The sequence below is a fragment of the Lutzomyia longipalpis genome, chromosome 2 (assembly GCF_024334085.1).
Source record: "Lutzomyia longipalpis isolate SR_M1_2022 chromosome 2, ASM2433408v1".
Classification (NCBI taxonomy): Eukaryota; Metazoa; Arthropoda; class Insecta; order Diptera; family Psychodidae; genus Lutzomyia; species Lutzomyia longipalpis.
Genome location: NC_074708.1, coordinates 27,503,809 through 27,517,653, shown reverse-complemented (window position 1 = coordinate 27,517,653; position 13,845 = coordinate 27,503,809). Strand labels below are relative to the sequence as shown.

The following is a 13,845-nucleotide window of genomic DNA, read 5'->3' as shown; positions in this document are numbered from 1 at the left end:
ACAAAGTATTTTTAAAATTCGACTGTTTTTATGAGATTCTGAGGATTTGTAGGATTTTCAGGATTTCCAGGATTTGTATTTTCAGGATTTGTAGGATTCTCAGAATTTATAGGATTCTCAGGATTTATGGGACTCGCAGGATTTATAGGATTTCCAGGATTTGTAGGATTTGTAGGACTCTCAGAATTTATAGAATTCTCAGGATTTATGGGATTTTCAGGATTTCCATGATTTGTAAGATTTTCAGTATTTATAGGATTTTCAGGATTTCCAGGATTTGTATTTTCAGGATTTGTAGGATTCTCAGAATTTATAGGATTCTCAGGATTTATGGGACTCGCAGGATTTATAGGATTTCCAGGATTTGTAGGATTTGTAGGTCTCTCAGAATTTATAGAATTCTCAGGATTTATGGGATTTTCAGGATTTCCATGATTTGTAAGATTTTCAGTATTTATAGGATTTTCAGGATTTCCAGGATTTGCAGGATTTGTAAGATTTGTAGGATTCTCAGAATTAATAGGATTCTTAGGAGGGACTCTCAGGATTTATAGGATTTCCAGGATTTGTAGGATTATCAGGATTCGTAAAATTCTCAGGATTTTTACGATCTATGAATTTTTTTTTAAAAATTTGATCGGTTTTGGAAATTTAAGTAAAATGATTTTTTAAAAATTTTTTGATGAAATTTTATTGGTTTTTTTTATCCATTTTTTGCTGAAATTTTAGTGATTTGTGGTTTTATGAATAAAAGAATAAAATTATATTGAAAACTATAGGGGAGGGCGGGGCTAATAAAGTCACTTAAGGGTTTGGAAAAAGCTTAAAATATCATATTTCCTAGCTAGATAGAACAAAATGATCTGAGAAAGAGTTATAGGGCAGTAAATTTCCTAAAGAAATGAGCCATACATTTCGCTTTATCTTTTTGGGAAATATGATATTTTGAGCATTTTCTAAACCTTTAAGTGACTTTATTAGCCCCGCTCTCCCCTAGTTTTTTTTTATTATATAATGCAAAGACATTTTTTTACTCATTAATTTTCAGATTTTCTAATTTGCAAAGAGATTTGAGATTCAGGATTTACTTGAAAATTTAATTGTAAAATTTAACTTATTTCTAATATTCTATCTTCTATCAATAAGTTTACGATAATCTGACTTTGCAGATGTTTTCCTTCCTTCAATTTATCTCTCAGTAGAATCTTCAATTTGCAAAAAGCCCAAACTGAAAGGCCATCGAACTAAAAGCTCCTAAAGCCGAAAGCTCCGTGTGAGTGGATTCTCAAATCAATAAACTCCACTAAAATATGACTTTCGTTGGACTTCTAAATGAGTCTCAATTGTGAGTAAAGTGCCGAATGAGGTCTTGTAACAGAAAAATATCACACACAAATCCAGGGGGGTGTTTGTGTGGTATAAGTTTGCAACCTCGTGCCATTTGGGGCGTCCCTGGAGCCACCCCAAACGTGTATGACAAGCACACGAATGATGCCACATTTTACCCAAAGCTCCAGCCAAGGAGAAAAAGCTCTCTCGTGGCAGTGATTCTCTCCACAGGGGACGTTCTTTGTGTGTGGGGAGGGATGCCGCAGAAGTTGCGAATATGCTGTGGATTGTGAAGGAGGGAGGAGGAGAAGTGAAGAAGAAAAAAAAAAGAGAAGCAACCCCCTGAAGAATGTGAGGTGGATCTCGGAGCTATCGCTCATCAGACGGATGGGATGTGTAACTCAATTTGATGATTTCAGCACAATTTCGAGTGGAACTTTGCTGTTTTCCCAATTTCCCACCCCATTCCGGCATACCCAGGGAAATTCCCTCACAGCCTGTAAAGCTCTTCTCCACCCCCACTAAAAACCCACCGTACACAGAGTCCACCCCTCTTTACTCTGTATTTGTTCGCTCAAATTGTAAATTAATTTGGGAATGCTACTTTTAGCTTACAGCTCACACAAGGACGGGAGTGGAGGGATGCCTTCGACGTCAAAGTTGGGTGTTTTCGCACAAGAACAACTCTCAGTTTATCGTGGCATTGCTCACGTAATTGAGATGTTTGTGGCGCGATCGTGTAGGGCGGGGAGTGGATGGAAGAAATCCCCTCGCAGAATACGATCTGCTATACATGATTTCACATGGCGAGAGAGGGGAAGAATGCACAGAGAGTTTAAGCAATATCATGTATAGGAAGGTATTAGGAAAGCCATCGAAATTTCCCCAATTAATTCAAAATTTATATTTAATTTTGCCGGAAGTTAAATTGAATTTTATTTTGAGGGGTGGTGTGTGTGTTTGGGGGTGGTTTTCCGGAGGAAACTAATTTAAATTAAAAACTAAATTAAGCTATAAGTTGAATTTATTAATTTCTTCTTATTGGTTCCTTCTTCTTGGATTTTAATCATTTAAATTAATTTTTTAATAGATTTCTGTTGAATTTTTCTTATTGAAAATTGAAGGTAAAAATTCCAATAAAATCAAAGGTTAAAAGAATGAATGATACGAAAAAAAATCTCACAGAAAAATAGCATTGAAATGCAAAAGAAAATGTAATCTCATCAATTTGTGACAATTTTAGCCCACAATCACGTATTTCCCTGCAAGTGTCACGTCACGATGCAATCAATTTCTTGGTGTATTTGCAACTAGTTGAGCTCTTTTTGGCACCATCAAAATTCCACCCACACACTCCCTTAAGCTACCACTCCCTATGCCAAGTATTTTGGTACATTATTACTTCCCAGGCCCGTCAAACAAGGTAATAAATTAAAAGCACACACAGTGATGGGGGAAGATATTAAAATTTAATAAAGTTCTTGTGTTAGCTTGCAGAAGGAGCTCCCATTTGGGGATATTTTCCTTGCAGAATAGGGGGCTGGATGGTGCTCAAACAATACCACAAGATTGCCAAAATTGAGTCACACAAGAACTTCCATCGTGTGCACTGCTGCAAATCCACCCCCAACCCCCACATCCTACTATGTATTTTCACATAACCGAGATTGCCACTCTTTGAGATGAAGAAAAAACTCTATATTTGAAAATACTTCTCAAAATATATTCAATAAAACCCCCACAGTCATGGAAAATCGATTCCCTCCCCCCTCCCCCCGGGAGGAGCTTTGTGACGTGGAAAAGCGCCAGAATGAAAATATTTTCCATTGGGATGCACATTTGGGTGTTTTGTATAGAGTGGTATCGTACCTTCTTCTTTGTAAGCACCCCAACACCGAAAGCCGGCTAATTGGGACGGAAAATGGGGGCACAACTAAAAGGGGGACTCTCCTTATCGATTTCCTGAACAATATCCGTCGCATTTCATTGCTATGTGTACCAGTTTGTGCTTTCCCAGAAAGCTCATTCACCATTCATAAAATAAAGATCATATTTGGTTTGTTAATACCCACGATGGTGGCGCCTGGTGAAAGGAATCTAAAGCTTCATATCTATGAATTTGTTCGTTATTTTGCCTTTTGTAAAAATTCGTGATTTGTTAACCCTTTCATGAGTAAAATTTACTTCTTTTGACTGTTTTTAACCCATTGAGTTTAAAATTGTTAATTTTTCGTAAATTTTCTTGATTCTTTTAAGGAAAACCTATTTTTTATTCAATCCAATATTATTTCTAATTCCTGAAACACTCCTTTGAAAAAATGTCTGTCTACGCTCCTGCGTCCTAGCCCCTGATAATGATCCAGAGAGCGCTTAAAGCTATGCAAATTAACAAATGAATTCATCACAGATTTTAATTTGAAATAATAAAAAATCTTCCCTCACGTAAAATCATGTTTGTTAAAAAAAAACGCCCATTCTTCTACTTTTCTTTTACTTATTTTCATACAGCCCCCCCCAGTACCACCCCTCGTGACTTTCCTCATCGTTTTTCTCTTGTATTATTTTATTAGTCAGCAGAATTAACATAATTTATTGTATGTAATGGTACAACTAATGCGGTCAAATGGGTGGAAGGGAGCCCCACCCCCACCTTTTGTTGCGCCGGGGTGTGGGCAAAAGAAACATCAATAGAAGTCGTTTATTTTTAATAGCTCGTTTATCACACACATATAGGCGCAAAAAAAAGAAGCGAAAACCACCCCAAATAGGCGCACAGAGCAGAAAAAAATATGATGAAGTAGCACCAAAAGCAAAATACATATAAAAGAAGTAATAAGAAAACTCACACCATTTGTGCGGGAGTTTCCCTTTTTTGCCTTTTCTCTCTCTGTGTTTTGCCAGTGCGATGTTTCTCTGGGTGTTCTAACACCCCCAAGGATTGTTCTTGGGGAAAGAAAAACATCGAAAGCAAGCACTTTATTATCATTTATGCTAAAGGAGTTGTAAGTCACTGTGTGGTGTGTAGTAGCAAAAAAATCTCGCGTTTGTGCGAAGTAGCAAAAATTGTAAAGTTTTAGGCATTTTATGTTGATCCTTGTAAACGATTCAAGAGTCATGAGAACAATTGTGCGGGAAATTTAACCATTTATCCAAGACACATTCCAAAAATTAGAATTTTTTACTCTTTTTCAAACGATTTAGATGTATTTTAATAAAAATTCTATTTGATTCTAAAACTTGTTTACAGTTTTGCAAATTTTTATAAGGAAAAAAATTGTAATTTAAAAGAAAAGGAAATTTTTTTCAAAGCTTTAAGCTCTTATTCAAGCCTTCTTTAGGCAAGAAATATACATATGTCTTCGCTAATTTTTTTGCAATTTTATAAAACCTCTCAATTTACTTCTAAAACAAAATAAATTTTATTTTTAAATACGAAAAACTTCCTAAATAAAAGAAAACTTCCCAATAAAATCGATAAAATTAATTTCCCCGGCAAAGATTTGCCCAATATCTACCGATTTTCTTTGACTGATGACAATGACAGCATTAATGAGTTCGGGATATCCCTTGAGCGAAAAGCTCTCATATTGATTTTCCTATATGTAGTGGACAGAAACTATGTATATACAACTCCACATAGCAGAAGGAATTTATTCAATTTTCTCCACTGATTGATGAGAACCAAAGGCGTAGAGAGACAAATTAATTACAATAACTTGTAATGAAATCTATTTAAGACAAAATATCCTCTCTTCCAGCTAATTTATTTACATTTCTCTCTGTGATTTCTCATTCAATTCCCACGTCAATTTTTTTGGTTGCCTCCATCCCACATTGAGGGAACTTTCAAGGGGTTTAATATACATATATTGAGAAATTTTCATTTTATTATCTCTGTGAGAGGGGTTATTTTTGTTTATTTAAAATTTTATTTTCAGGATGTATTTAGGGGGTATATGTGTGGGATATTTAAAATATTCATTTTTGAGTGGATTATCCTTTATTTTTATGCCAGAACAAACCCCATGTGGGCTTATTATTCACTCTGTGAGAGAATGGTACTGAAATTATGGAAATTAAATTTGTAGCTGCATAATTGAATATTTGAAATGTTTTTTAAAGCTTTTTTTAATAAATAATAATAATAATAATAATAATAATTGATTTATTCACATTCCATTTTTGATTACACATTTTCCCTATACATTTTTAATCTAAAAATTCAATTTGCGATGTATGATGTAAGAGTGGGCGTTTTGTTAAATCATAAAGGATGTTTTAATTTAGAATTTTAATTATTGATTAAGTCTTGTGCTTATGATCAGGAAATTAGATTTAGATTCATTTGAAATTAATTATAAGGTCTTTATGCTATAATTTTGCTAAAGAGACTGCCACATTTTTAAAATTAAAATATGCCTTATTATGTTGAATAAATTGAAATAAAAGAAATTTTCTATTGGAAATATCACCTCTATAGATATCTACCTAAATACATTATAAAATTATTACCTATACTTTAATATTATTTTATTATTAACCTACACGGACTCACACTAATGGTAAATTTTCAAGAGACTCAAAAACGTGTGAATTGTACGAAACAAATATGGTATTTGCAAAAGCGTATTGTCGTTCGTGAGCTGCGTAAAATTGCTTAAATTGCACCTATTTATTTTAAATGTTTAATTAATTATTCTGGAATTGAGAATATTAAAGGAATATATTGCTAATAAAATGAAAAATTAGCCATATTTCAGGTAAAATCTTCTATCGATGATGGCACAAGTGGCACAATTATTAGGGAAATTTGGAAACTTCTTGCATTAAACGTTCTTGTTAAAATCTTCTATTCGACCATCTATTTAACTCAAATATATCCAAAAAATTTTAAAATTTTTCGCAGAGTCCAACTTCAAAACAAGAAGTTCTATAATTCTTTTTTTTTTAATTGAATCTGTCTTCTATGAAAATAAGAAAAATGTCTATTCTATTTTTGGCCGCTTAAAGTAAATAAAAAATATTTTCTGTGGGTACTAAATACGTTACAAAAGGCTAATCTGGGTTAATTTACATACAGTTACGAGAAAAATAATAGGACCATAAATATAGGTTTTACAGGTACCCCTGATTTCAATCGTCAATATCTCAGGCTGTGAACGACCGATTTTGAAAAGTAGCATAGATTCGGAAAGCTACATTCATCTCCTTTCCAACGGTGATAGATTTTTGTAAATCGGTCTATCCGTTCAGTTTTGATAGATAATTGAACAGAAAGTGGCATTTTTGGTATGGGTCTACTTAAACGACTGTCAAAAATCAGATTCTCAACTGATTTTGATCACCCCGGCAGTTTTGGACAAGGGAAGAATGTAACTTTCAGAGCTTTTTGAAATTTTGAAAATCGGACACCCAGAAAAAAAGTTAGGCGGAATTTTGTGTGTGCTCCTATTTCAATAATTTAAAGGTGAAAATGCTTCCTAATTTACACAAAGTTTCAAACAAATTTTTGTAAATTTTTATTTTTTTAATGTATATAGTCCCTCTATGTATTGTATATAGTTTCTCTATGTATTCTTTACCTGGGGCATGAATAAACTATTATCTTATCTAATGTTTATTTGAATTTAATTGGCTAAAGTTAAAAGGCTTATAAGTATCAATCATTGCTCATTGACTTTCATAAAAAACGTCTGATGGTCACTAGGCGTCTCCACTGTTTTACAATGATTGCAATTTTGAGGAAAAAAATATAATAAAAATTTGAAATCGAATTAACAATTAGAAAATCATTTTTTGTGTGAATTTTTTGCATTAAAAAGAAATTGTAGACACTAAAAATCTCTATTTAATGGACTCCTAATTAATTATTTCTCTCATTTATTTTTATTCTAGAAAAAAAGACTAAAATTTAATAAATAAAAATATTTTTTTCTTCAATCCAGGAAGATCCATATGAAATGTACTTGTAAGCTGACCAAGCTTACGGGAGCTGTGTTTCTTTCAGTGTACCAATTTTGTGAGAGCAAACTAGAACGCGAATTAGTTTAAATACGCGCAAAGTCGGGAAAAGTTGAAAAGTCATACCCTAAGAAATGTTTGGAAGGCCATATCTCGAGAACGGATCCATAGATTTTCTTCATTTTTGGCATGAAGCTAGATAATATGGTCAGCTACAACATATCAAAAAATTTATGTCGTCGTTTTCGAGATATTCATCGAAAACTAATCGAAAATTTTGTTTTTGATTTTTGGCCCCCTAGCGGTCACTTTTGAAACTTCGGATGTTCTAGAGAGTTGTAGGGTTTGTTGAGATCTTTCATTTGACCCCGGGTCGATCAAAATCGGTCAAGCCGTTTTCGAGTTATGGTCGATTTTCGATGAAAAATTGTGACAGCCATATTGACTAAACGGCTTGACCGATTTTCGAAAATGAGGTATCGTTGGAAAGGTCTTGCAGTGGTATCAACGCTAGAGTACATATCAAAATTTCAGCCTTCTAGCTATAATAGCGGCTGAGATATAGCGAAAACAAAATTTTGAGGTTATTCAAAATGGCGGACGGGGGGGTGGAGGGGTGGATTTGACCTCATAATCGGATTTCTTCAGGTCGATATTTAAACTTTGCCGTTTACCGCAAGTCTCTATCTATCACCGTTCTCTTGCAATTTATGTTTATAATCCGGCCGGCCGGCTGGAAAAAAAATTTTTGGCGCATATGTTTTTTGGAATGTGGGGACCCTAATTCGTGCTCATCCCAAGTTTGAGCCCGATCTGACGACTTTCGATTTTGCTCGGTACACAAAAGCTGTGTCTGAAAGAAACACAGCTAAAAATCCGGAAAATTATTTCTCCCACCCATTTTGATCCTATTCTCCCCAGCTAACTTCAGCAGAAACTGCTAAAACTTCCATTGAAATTTAAACTATTTAAACTCAAAAGAAGAAAAGCTCAAAAATCAAGCTGAAAAAAAGAAGAGTAATTCAGTTCTATATAATTTCATTTCATTCCCTTAATTTCTTATTCTTTTGAAAAATCCCCATTCAAATGAAAACTAAAATGTACATGAAGGAGCTATATTAATTAGCATATCTCTGACTGAGATATTGTGCTCTTCCTTCCCTTCTTTCGTCTGGATGGGAAAGGGGCAAAGAAAGGAGGATGAGCGAGTACATGAATATTTGAGAAAGAAGATGAATCCGCAATAGGAATAGGTAATGTAGTGGAAAATGACCCTGTCTGTGTATTTACGAGAAAAAAGGGGGAAGAGAAGATTTTCTCCTGATAAAAATCATGAGGCAAATCCTCGGCTTAATCTTGCACATTTTTCACAGCGACACTGTATTCAAAGAACTTACCTCCTTTGAAAAATTTCCTCAAATATCCACAATAGGTGTGTTATGTGTTCTCTCGAGGAAAATCTTCGGAAAAATCTATACCACGTGCACTTAAAGTCCCTAAACACACTGTTTGTTTTTTTTTATTTCAGTTTTCACAATTAAAAAAAAAATTTTTGCCTGTTTCGGAAGTTTTAATCACCCACACTGTATATAGCTGTGGTGTGTGTGGCTTATCTAAACTACATATGCGGTACTACGGAGCACTTCCGGATGGAATCTCTTGTCGCTTTTGGGAATTTCAAAATGTTTGCTTCATGAATGATTGAGCACAGAGAGACAGTGGGACTGTGTGATCAAGATTTAGTGTGTTCCTCACACAGTGCCAGAAAAAAATCAATTTATCGTGATATGGAGCACTTTTTTGTTGTTTTGGGAAAAATGCCAATCACATCTGGCTAGGAAGCTTTGGGGGACATTGGAAACATTTTTCATTTATGGCTCTCATAGAAAATATTCACAATTTTTTTTTTTGGCACAAAACTCACTGCAAAAATCCTCCCTCAGACGTGAGGGTGGATAATTCTGTCTTTCACCAAATCCACCACCGGATATGAGGTACTGGTGCGGATATCAAGCTTCACCCGCTTCCCCTTCCCCCCTGAAAAGGGGATACCTTTTGTGTGCGTGTCCTCCCTTCTTGGGTTGTATGTGCCTTTGCTAATATATTCTAATCGACATGGGGTTTATGTGGAATGAATGTGGGTGGATGAGGGTGGTCCAAGGATGGATGATTTCTCCACGTCCGAGGAATCCCTCTTCACGGCCTTGCCAAGGAAAAAAAAGGTCCCCTCCTCGCGGGAGAAGTTGACGAAGAAAATTCCCTACAAAAGGGTGTTTGATGTGCGATGGAAAGAAAAGTGTCAAAAAATGTGATTGGGACACACTTCACCAAAAAAAAAAGAAGAAAATCTTTTGCCACTCTTCAATCGATGATTCTTCCCTTTTTTTCTTGCACAATCACCAACACTCCTCCCTGGGCTAGTCGAAGGGATGAAAGCACAGTCACGTCGACTGGAGGGAGGCCTCGTATATACGAAAGAATCCTGTAACACTTGCAAGAGACACAGAAGCACAAATCATCAATTCTTCGATGGCAGAGACAATAAATTTTCGCGTCATCCACACGCAAAAGAATCCACCACACTTGGGTGGGCTCTTCCTTTTTGGCAAAAGGAAGCAGTAGCAGCAAAAAAGTATATAAAAGAAAATCTCAGTCGAAGATTTCTCACGCGGACACGCGGTAAATGTGTGTGGGCACAGCGTTTGGGGGCTCCCGGAACAATCTGAACACCAACGTGACTCGAAGGCGACTGATGGGTTGCGTATGCCCTTACAAGTATCCTTTGCAGCAAGAAAATGTGGAGAGAAAAGCTTTTTGGACAAAACTGTGGAAGGCGCATGTGCTCGGCATTTAGCACTGGTATCCCTCCCTCATGCACCCGAACACGGCATACGGAGGGTGAAAATCCGAATGGAAAAGCATCGAGTGAATTTTCCACCCCCCCCCCCCAACAGTATGCCCTCGATTTAGTGAATTTTCCACTGGAAAATGATTAAAAATGCGAAAAAATTCAAGAAATTTTGCATTTTTTTTTGAATGTTCGAAGATTGAATAATTTTTTTTAATAATTTTGGTACAATTAAATTTATATAAGTATTTTAAGAAGCAAAAGTAAAAACATCTTGAACCTTTGGACGCCGCAAGATGTATTTCATTACGCTGTGAAAATTATTAACGTAGGGTAGATTCTGATAAAAATCTTTTATTTTTTAACAACTTGTTGATAAAGATTGTTGTAAGTTTTTGACAGATAGAGTTTTTAAATCATTCTGCTGTCGTTCAATAAAAGAATAACAAATAATTAATTATTCCAGAAAACAGTAAGAAAGAACTTAAAAGAGACCTAGAAAAGTAATTTTCTTTCGGACACCCGTTTAAAGAAAGAAATAAAATGTCAAAATATTATAAGATTTTTTCCAGAATACCAAAAATCTTCTGACGAATTGTAAGGAAAGAAGAGAAAAGATCAGAATCTACCCCAAGTGCTTCAAGTTTCGTTTTTGCTTGTTTTACTCAAAGCAAAGCTTTTTGTTTTAAATTTAAGAAACCTTTTCAGTTTTTCCTTATGAAAAGTAATTAAAAGAATTTTCTCTTGAGATGATAAATAGCATCCTTTGCTAATTTTCTTAGTCTTCTAACGAAATTATCCGCCATCTTGCAAAATCTAATCGTCCTTTCCTCAAAATTTCCTTGGCAAATTGCAACTAGGAAGAAGTGCAATGATTTCTCCATTCTTCTTCCAATCAAAAGGATTTTGAAAGTTTCGCGTAATATTTTCTAATCAAATGAAAAGTTTTCCAGGCGTGAGAAATTAGGCAGTTTTAGTTCCACCCCTCCCTCCCCCCTCCCGCTCATCAATTGTTTCTGCAAATGTACGGAAAATCAATAAATTATCCCCCCCGCATTGAAAGGCCTCTTATTCAATAAAGTTTTCCGCACTGTTCTTGGTTTGAAAACTTCTTGCACCTGCCGACAAAGTTTTAGAGTTAAATTCAAACAGATAAATTGGCCTCTAGCGCGTAAACCAATCCACGAATAAGAAGATTTGAATGGTTAAAATTGAGAGCATTTAATGAAATAATAAGAAATCAATTTATCTTCCCTCCCGTTGTAAAGGAAAAGTTTTGCCTAAATAATCATTTTGCACAGAGAAAAGCCATTCAAAATTGTATTTAAATGTTTTCTAATTGAATTCAAAGATTTAATTTTATTATATACCTTCGCGAAGAATTAAATTAACCCTTCTATAAACATTTTAAAAGTTTATTTAGTATATCCTATTGAAAGTTTATTGGTTTATTCTCTTCGGATTAAACGCATCAATTTATTTATCTTCTTCCCCCCGTCCACCCCGTATCGGCACCAAATTGGCACAGCCAAGGAAAAACTTCCCCGTGGGTGGGTGGTGGGGGAAAGCATGTAATTTTCTAGGAATTAAATGAAAATTCAACACAGACGCGGATAAGAAAATTAAAGTTCACTGTTTGTCTTTCGCAGACGCACGCGAGAATTTGCAGAAAGTTGCAATAAATTCTTTTTAATCAAAAGCTCGCGCGTATTATGTAGGTTAATTGAGGGTGAGCTTTTGCAAAATGCAAAGTTCACGAGAATTTGTAGCTCAATTTCATTTGAAACTCAATAAAAAAAATGTTTCACAGGATTTCTTTTTTTTAAAGAATTATGTGAGAATTCTGAGAGAGTTCATTACGGAAATTTCTGAATTAATAGCAAATTCTTTTCTTCAATTCTATGTAAACACGTTAAGAACCGAAGATTTTCTAACAAGAAACTTCTATTTAGGACGCCAAAAATATTACAAAATGGCGGCTATTTTGTCATCCTTTGGCGTCCTTTTCAACCCTTTCAACCAAAATGTCGTCATTTTGCTTCTCTGATCAACAGATTCCAACAACTAAAGCCCCAATTTGGCTCTCTAATGAGTGAAGCAATATCAATTGCTAAAATTTCATCACCTAATTTCTCGAAGCTGCTTCCCAAAAGCTTTCACTTGTGGAAATTAACTCTTCATCTCCATCAACAAAACATCAATGTAGTGCGAGAGGTAGAATCAATGGAGCCAATTAATTCAGCAGCAATGGACAAAAAGTTCATGACGTGCTTTCATGACTTAAAATGCATTGAGGGTTTGAATAGAGTTCATTGATGGGACAAAAAGGACCCATTCTTTGGTAGGAGGCGGTATAGTTCGTGCAGGTATATTCAAAGGTTAAATAGGTATTGGAAAAAGCCCGGAAAAGCTTTATTTTCCTCAATTTTCACTACACACGTAATAAACTCTTTTGAGCTTTAGTCCCTCAAGTGGTTCTTCCTGGTATTTTAGTAGCCACAAAAGGACTCGCCATGCAGTCCGTATGTAGATAGGGGTGGCTTGTCCTCATTACTTGCTCCTGGCAGAGGGAATTTCAGGGAGAGAGAGAGAGAGAAGCATCGTGTAAGCTTGGACAAGAGAGCATAGAGGAGCGATGCATTGCGGGTGTTTCATCTCGATGATGGACAGCAAATGAGATGGCTATCATTGAGTGTCAGGACTACATACGAGGACCTCTACTGTAGCAAACTGTCCAAGTGGATTGACTACGAAATTGCCCACCACGATGATGAAGATGATAGGGCTGGACATATGCGACAGGATATGCTTTCGAATTATGGGGATGACAAACCCTGGGCCACTCCAAGCCAGGCTCGACAAAATGCCACACAATATCAACATATTTTCCACTCCCCTCCCCCCGTCTCCCCTGAACCCTTAACAATCTGGAGGGAGCATAAGACAGGATTAGGATGTCCAAACTACTCTCAATAGAATTTATTTATCATTTTGGGAGAAAGTTTTCAAGTGAAGCGACAATTCGTATTGAATTCTACGCTATATATCACACCTCTCATGCTCCTTTAGCAAAAGATTTTCCCAGAATTTCCAATCAATTTTCCAAGAAAAAAAAATGAGAACATTCAAAATGAATTATCACGTCAGACAATTTAATCAAGAATTCAGCTAAAATTGGATGAGAAATATAATTTATACATACAATTGGAATGGAAATAAATTTATTGACAAAAAATTTATAAATAAAGCAAAATAAATAATTCTGAAAATAAATCTATAAAAGGTAATTTAATCAGATGAGACAGAAAAATTCAATGAATAAAAATAGATTTTTCAGGATATTTTAATATCTCAAACTAATCAAATGGAAAAGCTTTTGGTACCATTTTAAAGCCTATTTAATGCTCTTTTAACTCCCATAACTTTCTACATTTGAAGTTTTATCAGTTTTAACCATTTAACGTTTTTTGGGTCATACGCTGACCCAAACGTGAAACATTTTATTTTTTCAATTATTTATGAATGCAATTGTTTTTCCATGTTACAAATGCATCAAATTCACGCATAAGGGGCCAAAGAAGACGTTCTGACTGAGAAAAGTCCTCTAAAAAAATTCATAGAATAAAAATCGCGATAAAAGAGCGCATGTTTCAATGTTTTTATGTTTCACGTTGGACGTTAAAGGGTTAAGTAATAATGGATTGAGA

General features: G+C 35.1%; 1 protein-coding gene across 2 annotated transcripts in view; it reads right to left on the bottom strand.

The window, feature by feature from the left end:
• LOC129789847 (uncharacterized) overlaps nt 1-10,041 on the bottom strand; it is a 188,172-nt gene extending 178,131 nt beyond the window's left edge. Inside the window, exon 1 of one of the 2 annotated variants that reach the window (XM_055826922.1) lies at nt 8,688-10,041. The gene's annotated coding sequence lies outside the window, so the exon portion shown is untranslated. The remainder of the gene's footprint in view (nt 1-8,687) is intronic. The other variant, XM_055826923.1, reaches the window with a different exon arrangement.
• Between the last annotated feature and the right edge of the window lie 3,804 nt (nt 10,042-13,845).